Below are 13,609 nucleotides of genomic sequence, written 5' to 3' on the forward strand. Positions count from 1 at the left end.
TAGACTTTTTTCTTGCTTCAGCTCTTGATGACCCTAAAATCTTTTGTTTCCATCCCCATTCTCTTCTGTGCTCCAAACCCTCATTTCCAACCACATACTCTGCAGCTTCACCTATGTGTTCCACATACAAAACTGAACTCGGTATCTTTCTGTGTAAACCTGAGCCCTGGTTTGAATAATTGGGTGGGCGGTGAGAATGAGATGGTATTTGACCAGGACTCTAGGAACACTAGGCTCATGTCCCTTACCAGCTCCTGCCCTCCCTAACGCTTACCCGTCCCTCCTCTCCCCCCCCACCCCACACTTACTGGGAAATAGGCCAACCAAAGGCAAGGCTTTGCTAACAAGACCATTTCCGTCTGAATGTGGAGTCTTGGAAGTTAGGTTTTATGAAATGTTTCTCAACATTTTTTTTTTCATTATCACTCCCTTTAAGGAGCCTTTTTACTTTTATTTTTAAAAAAAATTTTTTTTATGTCTTTTTTTTAACACATTTATTGGAGTATAATTGCTTTACAATGTTGTGTTAGTTTCTGCTGTATAACAAAGTGAATCAGCTATACATATACATTTGTCCCCATATCCCCTCCCTCTTGCGTCTCACTCCCACCCTCCCTATCCCACCCCTCTAGGTGGTCACAGAGCGCTGAGCTGATCTCCCTGTGCTATGCAGCTGCTTCCCACTAGCTATCTATTTTACATTTGGTAGTGTATATATGTCCATGCCACTCTCTCACTTCGTCCCAGCTTACCCTTCCCCCTCCCCACGTCCTCAAGTCCATTCTCTACATCTGCCTCTTTATTCCTGTCCTGCCTCTAGGTTCATTAGAATCTTTTTTTTTTTAACATTCCATATATATGTGTTAGCATACGGTATTTGTTTTTCTCTTTCTGACTTAATGTCACTCTGTATGACAGACTGTAGGTCCATCCACATCACTACAAATAACTACAAATAAGAAATTTCATTTCTTTTTATGGCTGAGTAATATTCCATTGTATATATGTGCCACATCTTCTCTATCCATTCATCTCTCGATGAACACTTAGGTTGCTTCCATGTCCTGGCTATTGTAAATAGTGCTGCAGTGAACATTGTGGTACATGACTCTTTTTGAATTATGGTTTTGTCTGGGTATATGCCCAGTAGTGGGATTGCTGGGTCATATGGTAATTCTATTTTTAGTTTTTTAAGGAACCTCCATACTGTTCTGCATAGTGGCTGTATCAATTTACATTCCCACCAACAGTGCAAGAGGGTTCCTTTTTCTCCACACCCTCTCCAGCATTTGTTGTTTGTAGATTTTCAGATGTTGCCCATTCTAACTGGTGTGAGGTGACACCTCATTGTAGTTTTGATTTGCATTTCTCTAATAATTAGTGATGTTGAGCAGCTTTTCATGTGCTTCTGGGCCATCTGTATGTCTTCTTCAGAGAAATGTCTATATAGGTCTTCTGCCTATTTTTGGATTGGGTTGTTTGTTTTTTTAATATTGAGCTGCATGAGCTGTTTATATATTTTGGAGATTAATCCTTTGTTGATTCGTTTGCAGATATTTTCTCCCATTCTGAGGGTTGTCTTTTCGTCTTGTTTGTAGTTTGCTTTGCAAAAGCTTTTAAGTTTCATTAGGTCCCATTTGTTTATTTTTGTTTTTATTTCCATTACTCTAGGATGTGGATCAAAAAATATCTTGCTGTGATTTATGACAAAGAGCGTTCTTCCTATGTTTTCCTCTAAGAGTTTTATAGTGTCCGGTCTTCCATTTAGGTCTCTAATCCATTTTGAGTTTATTTTTGTGTCTGGTGTTAGGGAGTGTTCTAATTTCATTCTTTTACATGTAGCTGTCCAGTTTTCCCAGCACCACTAATTGAAGAGACTGTCTTTTCTCCATTGTATATCCTTGCCTCCTTTGTCATAGATTAGTTGACCATAGGTGCGTGGGTTTATCTCTGGGCTTTCTATCCTGTTCCATTGATCTATATTTCTGTTTTTGTGCCAGTACCATATTGACTTGATTACTGTAGCTTTGTGGTATAGTCTGAAGTCAGGGAGTCGGATTCCTCCAGCTCCGTTTTTTTTCCCTCAAGACCTCTTTGGCTATGTGGGGTCTTTTGTGTCTCCATACAAATTTTAAGATATTTTTGTTCTAGTTCTGTAAAAAAATGCCATTGGTAATTTGATAGGGATTGCATTGAATCTGTAGATTGCTTTTGGTAGTATAGTCATTTTCACAGTATTGATTCTTCCAATCCGAGAACATGGTATATCTCTCCATCTGTTTGTATCATCTTTAATTTTTTTCATCAGTGTCTTATAGTTTTCTGCATGCAGGTCTTTTGTCTCCCTAGGTAGGTTTATTCCTAGGTATTTTATTCTTTTTGTTGCAGTGGTAAATGGGAGTGTTTCCTTAATTTCTCTTTCATATTTTTCATCATTAGTGTATAGGAATGCAAGAGATTTTTGTGCATTAATTTTGTATCCTGCAACTTTACCAAATTCATTGATTAGCTCTAGTAGTTTTCTGGTGGCGTCTTTAGGATTCTCTATGTATAGTATCATGTCATCTGCAAACAGTGACAGTTTTACTTCTTTTCCAATTTGTATTCCTTTTATTTCTTTTTCTTTTCTGATTGCCGTGGCTAGGACTTCCAAAAGTCTGTTGAATAATATTGGTGAGAGTGGACATCCTTGTCTTGTTCCTGATCTTAGAGGAAATGCTTTCAGTTTTTCACCATTGAGAATGATGTTTGCTGTGGGTTTGTCATATATGGCCTTTATTATGTTGAGGTAGGTTCCCTCTATGCCCACTTTCTGGAGAGTTTTTATCATAAATGGGTGTTGAATTTTGTCAAAAGCTTTTTCTGCATCTATTGAGATGATCATATGGTTTTTCTTTTTCAGTTTGTTAATGTGGTGTATCACATTGATTGATTTGCATATACTGAAGAATCCTTGCATCCCTGGGATAAATCCCACTTGATCATGGTGTATGATCCTTTTAATGTGTTCTTGGATTCTGTTTGCTAGTATTTTGTTGAGGATTTTTACATCTATATTCATGAGTGACATTGGTCTGTAATTTTCTTTATTTGTAGTATCTTTGTCTGGTTTTGGTATCAGGGTGATGGTGGCCTCATAGAATGAGTTTGGGAGTGTTCCTTCCTCTGCAATTTTTTGGAAGAGTTTGAGAAGGATGGGTGTTAGCTCTTCTCTAAATGTTTGATAGAATTTACCTGTGAAGCCATCTGGTCCTGGACTTTTGTTTGTTGGAAGATTTTTAATCAGAGTGTCAATTTCATTACTTGTGATTGGTCTGTTCATATTTTCTGTTTCTTCCTGGTTCAGTCTTGGAAGGTTATACCTTTCTAAGAATTTGTCCATTTCTTCCAGGTTGTCCATTTTATTGGCGTAGAGTTGCTTGTAGTCGTCTCTTAGGATGCTTTGTATTTCTGCAGTGTCTGTTGTAACGTCTCCATTTTCATTTCTAATTTTATTGATTGAGTCCTCTCCCTCGTTTTCTTGATGAGTCTGGCTAATGGTTTGTCAATTTTGTTTATCTTCTCAAAGAACCAGCTTTTAGTTTTATTGATCTTTGCTGTTTTTGCTGTTGTTTTTTTGTTTCTATTTCATTTATTTCTGCTCTGATCTTTATGATTTCTTTCTTTCTACTAATTTTGGGTTTTGTTTTTTCTTCTTTCTCTAGTACCTTTAGGTGTAAAGTTAGATTGTTTATTTGAGATGTTTGTTGTTTCTTGAGGTAGGATTGTATTGCTATAAACTTCCCTCTTAGAACTGCTTTTGCTGCATCCCATAAGTTTTGGATTGTCGTGTTTTCATTGTCATTTGTCTCTAGGTATTTTTTGATTTCCTCTTTGATTTGTTCAGTGATCTCTTGGTTATTTAGTAACATATTGTTTAGCCTCCATGTGTTTCATGTGTTTGTGTTTTTTACGTTGTTTTCCCTGTAATTGATTTCTAATCTCATAGCGTTGTGGTCAGAAAAGATGCTTGCTATGATTTTAATTTTCTTAAATTTACTGAGGCTTGATTTGTGACCCAAGATGTGATCTATCCTGGAGAATGTTCCGTGTGCTCTTGAGAAGAAAGTGTAATCTGCTGTTTTTGGATGGAATGTCCTATAAATATCAATTAAATCTATCTGGTCTATTGTGTCATTTAAAGCTTGTGTTTCCTTATTAATTTTCTGTTTGGATGATGTGTCTGTTGGTGTAAGTGAAGTGTTAAATTCCCCCACTATTATTGTGTTACTGTCGATTTCCTCTTTTATAGCTGTTAGCAGTTGCTTTATTTATTAAGGTGCTCCTATGTTGGGTGCATATATATTTATAATTGTTATATCTTCCTCTTGGATTGATCCCTTGATCATTATGTAGTGTCCTTCCTTGTCTGTTGTAACATTCTTTATTTTAAAGTCTGTTTTATCTGATATGAGTATTGCTACTCCAGCTTCCTTTTGATTTCCATTTGCATGGAATATCTTTTTCCATCCCCTGACTTTCAGTCTGTATGTGTCCCTAGGTCTGAAGTGGGTCTCTTGTAGACAGCATATATATGGGTGTTGTTTTTGTATCCATTCAGCAAGCCTGTGTCTTTTGGTTGGAGCATTTAATCCATTCATGCTTAAGGTAATTATCGATATATATGTTCCTATGACCATTTTCTTAATTGTTTTGGGTTTGTTCTTGTAGGTCCTTTTCTTCTCTTGTGTTTCCCACTTAGAGAAGTTCCTTTAGCATTTGTTGTAGAGCTGGTTTGGTGGTGCTGAATTCTCTTAGCTTTTGCTTGTCTGTAAAGCTTTTGATTTCTCCATCGAGTCTGAATGAGATCCTTGCCGGGTAGAGTAATCTTGGTTGTAGGTTCTTCCCTTTCATCACTTTAAATATGTCATGCCACTGTTTTCTGGCTTGTAGAGTTTTCTGCTGAGAAATCAGCTGTTAACCTTATGGGAGTTCTCTTGTATGTTATTTGTCATTTTTCCCTTGCTGCTTTCAGTAATTTTTTTTTTTTTGTCTTTAATTTTTGCCAATTTAATTACTACAGGTCTCGGCGTGTTTCTCCTTGGGTTTATCCTGTATGGGACTCTCTGCACTCCCTGGGCTTGGGTGGCTATTTCCTTTTCCATGTTAGGGAAGTTTTCGACTATAGTCTCTTCAAATGTTTTCTCGAGTCCTTTCTCTCTTCTCCTTCTGGGACCCCTATAATGTGAGTGTTGTTGCGATTAATGTTTTCCCAGAGGTCTCTTAGGCTGTCTTCATTTCTTTTCATTCTTTTTTCTTTATTCTGTTATGCAGCAGTGAATTCCACCATTCTGTCTTCCAGGTCACTTATCCGTTCTTCTGCCTCAGTTATTCTGCTATTGATTCCTTGTAGTGTATTTTTTATTTCAGTTATTGTATTGTTTATCTCTGTTTGTTTGTTCTTTAATTCTTCTAGGTCTTTGTTAAACATTTCTTGCATCTTCTCGATCTTTGCCTCCATTCTTTTTCTGAAGTCCTGGATCATCTTCACTACCATTATTCTGAATTCTTTTTCTGGAACGTTGCCTATCTCCACTTCATTTATTTGTTTTTCTGGGGTTTTATCTTGTTCCTTCATCTGGTACATAGCCCTCTGCCTTTTCATCTTGTCTCTCTTTCTGTGAATGTGGTTTTTGTTCCACAGGCTGCAGGATTGTAGTTCTTCTTGCTTCTGCTGTCTGCTGTCTGCCGTCTGGTGGATAAGGCTTCGTGAGAGGCTTTTGCAAGTTTCCTGATGGGAGGGACTGGTGGTGGGCAGAGCTCAGTAAAACTGTAATCAGCTTGTCTGCTGATGGGTGGGGCTGGGTCCCCTCCGTGTTGGTTGTTTGACCTGAGGTGACCCAACAATGGAGCCTACCCGGCTCTTTGGTGGGGCTAATGGCGGACTCTGGGAGGGCTCACTCCAAGGAGTACTTCCCGGAACTCCTGCTGCTAGTGTCCTTGTCCTCACGGTGTGACACAGCCCCCCCCCCACCTCTCCAGGAGACCCTCTAACACTAGCAGGTAGGTCTGGTTCAGTTTCCTACGGGGTCACTGCTCCTTCCCCTGGGTCCCGATGGGCACACTGCTTTGTGTGTGCCCTCCAAGAGTGGAGTCTGTTTTCCCCAGTCCTGTTGAAGTCCTGCAGTCAAATCCCGCTAGCCTTCACAGTCTGATTCTCTAGGAATTCCTCCTCCCATTGCCGGACCCCCAGGTTGGGAAGCCTGATGTGGGGCTCAGAACCTTCACTCCACTGGGTGGACTTTGGTGGTATACATGTTCTCCAGTTTGTGAGTCACCCACCCAGCAGTTATGGGATTTGATTTTATTGTGATTGCGCCACTCCTACCGTCTCATTGTGGCTTCTCCTTTGTGTTTAGACGTGGGGTGTCTTTTTTGGTGAGTTCCAGTGTCTTCCTGTCGATGATTGTTCAGTGGTTAGTTGCGATTCTGGTGCTCTCGCAAGAGGGAGTGAGAGCATGTCCTCCTACTTCACCATCTTGAACCAGTCTCCCAGCAGGCAGATTCTTAACCAGTGCACCACCAGGAAAGCCCTAGATTTTTTTGATGATGGCCATTCTGACCGGTGTGAGGTGATACCTCATTGTAGTTTTGATTTGCATTTCTCTAATGAATAGTGATGTTGAGCATCCTTTCATGTGTTTGTTGGCAATCTGTACATCTTCTTTAAGGAGGCTTTTTAGACACTTTTTTTTTAGTATTGTCAGCCTCCTACCCATGAAGATTTAATACCACAAATATACAGTGTATCTGTTTATGTACTGCATATATGTCTGCTTAATAACAAGTAAGGTATTTTAACCCCCAAGAACCAGTTTTTGCCCCCTTGGGGCGATATTGCCCCATTGAGAATGCATGTTTTAAGCTAAACTGGAGGCAGTCTAAAGTCTAGAAACAACCGAGACCAAAACGTCTGCTTACTGTCTCGCCTACCCACAGAAAATTTACCTTAGGCTCACATCTGATTGCTGAAGCCAGAGTTTCGTCATCTGGTTGTGATTTTGACTCACAGTAATAACAACATAATATTGTGCACAGTATATACTCGTATATGTAATTCAAAGGTTTTAATACTCAATATTTATTCTTACTGCTTGTGATGTACTCTCTTTTTTTCTGTATTCCTTGAAAAGTAGTTTTATTGAGGTAATTTGCATACTGTAAAATTCACCTGTTTTTATTTTATATATATTTTGTTTTAAAAAGAAATGCTTGTTGTGACCCACTGACTTGCAAAAGCATGACAGCCAGCCAGCAGAACAATGCCAAGGCATAGCTGGTCTAGAGACTACCCACAGTCTACCAGAGAGGTGAGAGAAAGATGTGGCAGAGTCCTAACCTTGAACCCCTGTAGTTACTGTAGTCATTGGATTTTGTTTTAGTAAATGCCCTCGAACTTGAAGAAACTGGCTGTTTTACTCCTTGGTAGGGGTGAAGGCTGGAGAGCTCACGGCAGGGGAGGGCTGCAGTGAGCTTTTTAAGCCCGCAGGTAAAAACTGCTTTGGTGGCAGCCAAAGGGCTTGCCTCCCAAGGAAGGTGAAATGGGCATCTTCATTCTGTGTTTTGTGATGCCAGCACACATACCCCTCGCCCCACCGAAAGAAAGTGAGTGGGGAGATGGAGGGAGGGAAGATTGGGTTTATCCATAAGAATATTGGAGAGAGTGGGATCTGTATATTTGATTAATTTGCTGTCATTAATCTGTTAAAACGGGATAGAGCACTGAGGAAGTGAAGTAGGAAACTACTAAGTTTTCATTAGGAGAACGGAAGAAGAGAGGGTCTAAAGAATGAGGTGTAGCTGTGCTTTGTTGGGGTCTATACATGGTCAAAGGGAGGCCTTGCCTATAGCTAGAGGGAATCAGCTGTGCAGATGTGGAAGTGAGTGGTCGAAAGGTCCAGAGAGGAGATTTTGCCCCTGCTTACTATTTTTTTTTTGGTCGCACCTTGAGGCATGCGGGATCTTAGTTCCCTGACCAGGAATCAAACCTGTGCCCCCTGCAATGGAAGCGTGGAGTCTTAACCATTGGACCGCCAGGGAAGTCCCTGCCTCTGCTTACTTTTGACCCCGGTGCCAGGCAGGGCAGGAATATGATAGGCCCAAATGAAACTGAGGCATCCCATCCCAGAGCAGCAGAATAAGAGCAAATATTCATGGAGTGCTTACTGCATGCTAGAAACTAAACATTTTATATTCTCAGATTTCATCTTTTAAAAGTGTGAGGCTGTAGGTTATGTTAGTGCTCCCCAACACCCCATTTTATGTTGAAGAAACTGAGTTACAGGGAGGTAAAGAAACTTGTTCAGAGTCACACAGTTACTTGTTCTTACATGTAATGTAAATGCAGGGCACTGGAGACCCTGCCTTGAAGTGGTGAACCCACTGCCTCTGGGACCATGTCTGCTGCGCCAGACTTCTGAGGAGTATAGCCTACCTGGCAGATCCCGTGATCTTCATTTAAGTTGCTTAGTCTCCAGGTTGCTGCCCTGAAGTTCACTCTTAGAGGCTGGTGACCACAATACTAAAAATAATATTGTCCTAGAGAATATTTATAGTTTTTTCACTCCCTCTTCTTGAGTACAGACTGTGCCTTATCTGGGAAATACCACTTATTTTAGGACTCTAGAGTTGGACATTTAAATGGTAGGACTTGTTAAGTGGTAGTCATATTTCAAGTTAGTTCTGCAGACATTTGCATGCTTCCTAAGTGCCCTGTGATATACCCGGTGCCAGGGTGACAAATGTTATCACAATCTGGTAGGGGAAATAGACACAACCAATGTTTAAATTGCAGTGAAACAATGTAAGTAGAACAGTAAAAGGAACATTAAGGAGTATGGGAGATTAGGAAGAACTTCCCAGAAGAGTTAACATTTGAGTTGTGTTTTGAAGGATGAATAGGAGTTTGCCTGGTAGGTAAGTAGTTGCAGAATAATTAAGTGAAAATTGCTAGAGAGATGAACAGAGGCTTCCTTCTGATATTATTGCCAGTGTGTTTAGATTCTTAATGATGTAGTAGAAGGAGTTTCCAGTTGTAAAATCTCCCCTTTTTCCCTAGTGTCCTGAAAATGCCATTGGGATCCTATGCCTCAATGGTAGGATTGGACACCTAGGGATTATACTTTGGGCTGGTTATAGGAGGGACAAAATTGATACCCATGTAGCACCTGCAGGCACGCTGCAACTCTGAGCAGAGTTTTCAACTTGTGTGAGAAGATGATGGTATTCCCTGCAGCCTAGCTCCAACCCAAGACTGATTGCAATTGCTCGGTGAGATTTTTCTTCTCTCATATGAAAATAGTTGATTGATTGCTGTTACTGAGAAGGTATTAGGCATTCAGCCACAAAAGTTTATTGAGCACTGACTTTTTTATATGGCGGGTAGGTGAGAGCCATACACAGAAATTGGGTTTTTGAAGTATAACATGCATTCAGTGAAGTGTACAGATATCAAGTATACTGCTTGATGGGTTTTTACATGTGTGTATACCTTTGTAACCACCCACATTCATATCAAGATGGAGAGCATTTCCAGCACCCTAGAAGGTTCTCTTGTGCTCCTTCTCTGGTAATACCCATTACTCCCCCACAATCTCCCCTTAGCACTATTCTGACTTTGTCACCAAAAATTAGCTTTGCCTGTTCATGAACTTTATTTAAATGGAATCATACAGAATGTACTGTTTTATATCTGGTTTCTTTTACTCAGCTTTGTAATTGTGAGATTCATACAAATTGCTGGAGAGCACTGATAACCTGTCAAACTGTTAGGAAGACACCCAGAATGTGACTTATGCCACTGAGAGTTGGTATGAATTTATTGGTGGCATTTGTTTATTCAGTACCCATTTACAAGTGCCATACACCAGGAGCTTTGCAAGGGCCTGGGATCAAAGATGAAGACATTCCTGCCATCAAGGACTTTCAGTCTAATGAAGGAGATAGACACATACATAATTAGACATAATACACATAATTAAAGTGAAGGATTGGTCAACTTTTATGGATGAAAATGGTTTTTGAAAGATTTTCTAGAGGAGGTGAAATGTCTTATGATTGTCAGAGGATTAAAATTTTTCCAGGTGGTCAAGTACAAGTGTGGAGATGTGAAGCAGCATGGTATCTTCAGAGACCTGCATTAGTGATGCTTTGACTTTAGATTGATTAAGATGTGTAAGACTGCCAAAAATATCACTTTGGGAAGAAATTTTGAGGGAAACTTTGGTGTGCAAGTTTGGCTTCTGTTTTAGGTGGAGCTGTGGGAGATGACCACTGTAGTGAACGGTTGTAAATGCATCATTATGGAGAAGTCAGAGAATGGAAGTCAAATTTGGTGATTGCTGTAGCCAAGGAAAAACTCCCTGCAGTGCTTTAGTGTTGATGTTGTGGAAGACTTCTATGAAGTTAGAGAAAACTACGGAGATGCTTATAATGAATGTGGTATTTTTTTCAATAATTGAGATGACTTGAGATGTCCCATTAAGCCATCGAAAATATCCTAAGGGTGGATTTTGATGCAGCATCTCTCCTTAATTGTGGGGTTTTGTAGCAAAGTGTATTCCCCCTTCTATCAGTTTGCTGGGGCTACCATAACAAAATACCACCGACTGCGTGGCTTACACAGAAATTTATTTTCTCACAGTTCTGGAAGCTAGAAGACCAAGATCAGGGTGGCTGGTTTGGTTTCTTCTGAAGCCGCTCTCTTTGGCTTGCAATTGCTCCTTCTCACTATGTCCTCACGTGGTCTTTTCTCTGTGTTGTCTGTGTCCTGATCTCTTCTTAAAAGGACATCAGCCGTATTGGACTAGGGCCCACTCCAGTGACCCCCATTTTTAACATAATTATCCCTGTAAAGGCCTGCTCTCCACATACTGTCACATTCCGAGGTACTGGGGGTCAGGGCTTCAACATATGAGTTTTAGGATGGGGGAGGACACAGTTCAGTTCATCATACCCATGATTCAGAACCTGCTCTAACATTGTTGGGCTGTGTGAGGGCTGTCACCTGGGAAACTCAGGGGTCAGAACCACGTCAAGACAAGTGGGGAGCAGTGTTGTAGACCAGAGTCTGCTGTGATCCCTGTGCGGGCTGGGCTTGCTCTTAAAATGCCGTCTCTGATTTCCTCGTGGCTGTCTGTGTACACATAAACCGGTGAGCCTTGGGTAATATGTCTAAAACTGTTAAGACTGGTATTTTGTCAATTAACAGAGGTTGAAAATAGGGACTAAGAAGAAAAGAACCCAACCTGTAAAGGCCAGGTGACTGTCACAAGGAAAGTGATTTCATAACTTTCATAACTCTTAATAATCTGTTCCAGTGCTGAACAAACCATATCCCTCTCCTGCCATTTAACCCTTTTCTTTGATTAGCTGAAGTTAAACAGCCTTGCCATTCTCCTTATCAAAACATTTGAATACCAAAGAGCTGTTTCTAAATCCGATCACCTTAAACTTCCTCCTCCTTGTGGGCGGAAAGTTGTTTTCTGTAGAGGATTTTTTCTTTTTAATTTTATTTATTTATTTATTTATTTTTGGCTGTGTTGGGTCTTCATTTCTGTGCCAGAGCTTTCTCTAGTTGCGGCGAGCGGGGGCCACTCTTCATCGAGGTGCGCGGGCCTCTCACTATCGCGGCCTCTCTTGTTGCGGAGCACAGGCTCCAGACGCGCAAGCTCAGTAGTTGTGGCTCACGGGCCCAGTTGCTCCGCGGCATGTGGGATCTTCCCAGACCAGGGCTCGAACCCGTGTCCCCTGCATTGGCAGGCAGATTCTCAACCACTGCACCACCAGGGAAGCCCCTGTAGAGGATTTTATTTTGAATTTTTTGTTGTGATGGCCACCTGAGAGGGTGGAGAGTGGGGATTTTTCTTTTAAGGAAGTATCTTAAGGAGGCGCTTTTAGATAGTCACCTCTTAAACTTGTTTCATTGGAGACAGAGAGAAGTCTTGTTAGGATGAATTTTGTAGGGGCTGCTTTTGTTTTAGTCCACATTGGGATTCTATGGTGGCAGATGAGGCTTGTTACAGGTACCTGGGAACTGGAAATCTGGTTTTCAGTGTAATAGTGTTTTCTTTTATAAGGAGTAAGTTAGTTGTTTGAAATGGGTCATAGTTCAAAAGTGTACCGAGAATTTTAGTTAGTTTTTGAAGAAGCAAAACTCTTTCAAATCTGTTACAAAGCAAAATTCAGCTGAGTAAATTTTAAAGAGCCTATTGGCGTTATTCGACGATTCATGAATCGGGCAGCATCCCATCCAGCAGACAGAAAGGAGCTCTAAAGAGCTGTACAAAATGAAAGACTTATTTGCAGAAGGGGGTGGGATGAGGAAGTTACTAGCAAAGAGTGGATTGTTTGTGGCAAGGTCACTTTCCTTTAGGGGACTGCAGGGGTCTATCAAGCACTAGGGCTGACCAGGTAATTCCAGATCGACTGGCTTAAGATTCCACTCCTGGGAGAGGTTGCAACTGTAAATTAGGTGTTAAGTCTTTGTTCCACAGGTGACTCCATTTTGGTTCAGTTGTATCTCTCTTAAAAAAGTTCTTTTCTGTTTAGTAAACAATATTTCTCATACCTTCAGCAAATTAAATGTTTTAACTTTCTACATTTTTCTACTTTGTTTCCTACCATTTCGTTCTCCTCTACTCTTAGATTTGACTCCATCGACTTTTTTTTGGTGGTCCTTGATTTTTTTTCATTTTTGCAAACTAGGTAGATAATACTATTCTTGAAAAGTGTTTTTTAACCACAAAGGTGCTGACAATGCTCATATGCTGCGGATATAGGCTGCCTACGACTATTGGACCCACAACAGACTGATTTGAGATTCAGTGTAACTTGGTAGAGTGGTATGTTTTATTGGCACCTTCTATCTGTGTAAATCCTTGAGCATTTGCTGCCATATTTTCTAGACATGTCTCCTGACTTTCTTGAGTCCCCCCCCGCCCACCCTTTTTAAATTAGAAATATTAAACAAAATAATTCAGATAATATCCTACTTCTTAAGAGAAGAAGAGGTAGGATCCATAGGTAACATTGCACTGGGGAGTGGATGCTCCCAGTGTAGTGTGTCTTTGAGTCTTTGACCCCAATTCTTCAGTTTTCTCTAGTAGTATTTTACATTCATACCCTTGCCATAACGTCATGGTGGATGGAATTATGTCCCTACTCCTTGATTTTGGGCTTGGCTGTATGACTTGCTTTATAGGCCAGTGGGTTGTTGGTGAACATGATGGAAGCAGAGGTCTGCAGTGTGCTCATGCTGGTGGGCTTGTCCTCTTGTGCCTTTGCCATCACCGTGAGAAGAACCCTGAGTAGCTGTAGCCTCTTCAGTGTGGGCCTCAGAGTGAGACCGTAGAGCAGAGCCACCACAGCACATCTGTAGCTTAAAGCAGAGCCAACGCAACTCAGATGCCTGAGGGAAAATGAAATGTTTATGCCAGTGAGATTTTGTAGTTTGTTGTTGTACAGCATTACTGAGGCAATAGGTGACTAATACAGTCACCCTGCTGCATCCAGGACAGTTCCAGGGCCTTAGTAGCAGGCTTTCTTGGATGGTCTCTCCTCCTACCTGGCC

General features: G+C 40.8%; 1 protein-coding gene and 1 long non-coding RNA gene across 2 annotated transcripts in view; one reads left to right on the top strand and one right to left on the bottom strand.

The window, feature by feature from the left end:
- The window catches only part of LOC309645405, a 925,297-nt gene extending 914,862 nt beyond the window's left edge, over positions 1–10,435 (bottom strand). Inside the window, exon 1 of the long non-coding RNA XR_014254873.1 lies at positions 1,105–10,435. This is a non-coding gene — a long non-coding RNA (uncharacterized lncRNA). The remainder of the gene's footprint in view (positions 1–1,104) is intronic.
- CHD6 (chromodomain helicase DNA binding protein 6) overlaps positions 1–13,609 on the top strand; it is a 208,287-nt gene that overhangs the window by 16,974 nt on the left and 177,704 nt on the right. The gene's annotated exons all lie outside the window — the stretch shown is intronic.

This window comes from Balaenoptera physalus (assembly GCF_965194825.1).
Source record: "Balaenoptera physalus genome assembly, chromosome: 16".
In the NCBI taxonomy this organism is placed as follows: Eukaryota; Metazoa; Chordata; class Mammalia; order Artiodactyla; family Balaenopteridae; genus Balaenoptera; species Balaenoptera physalus.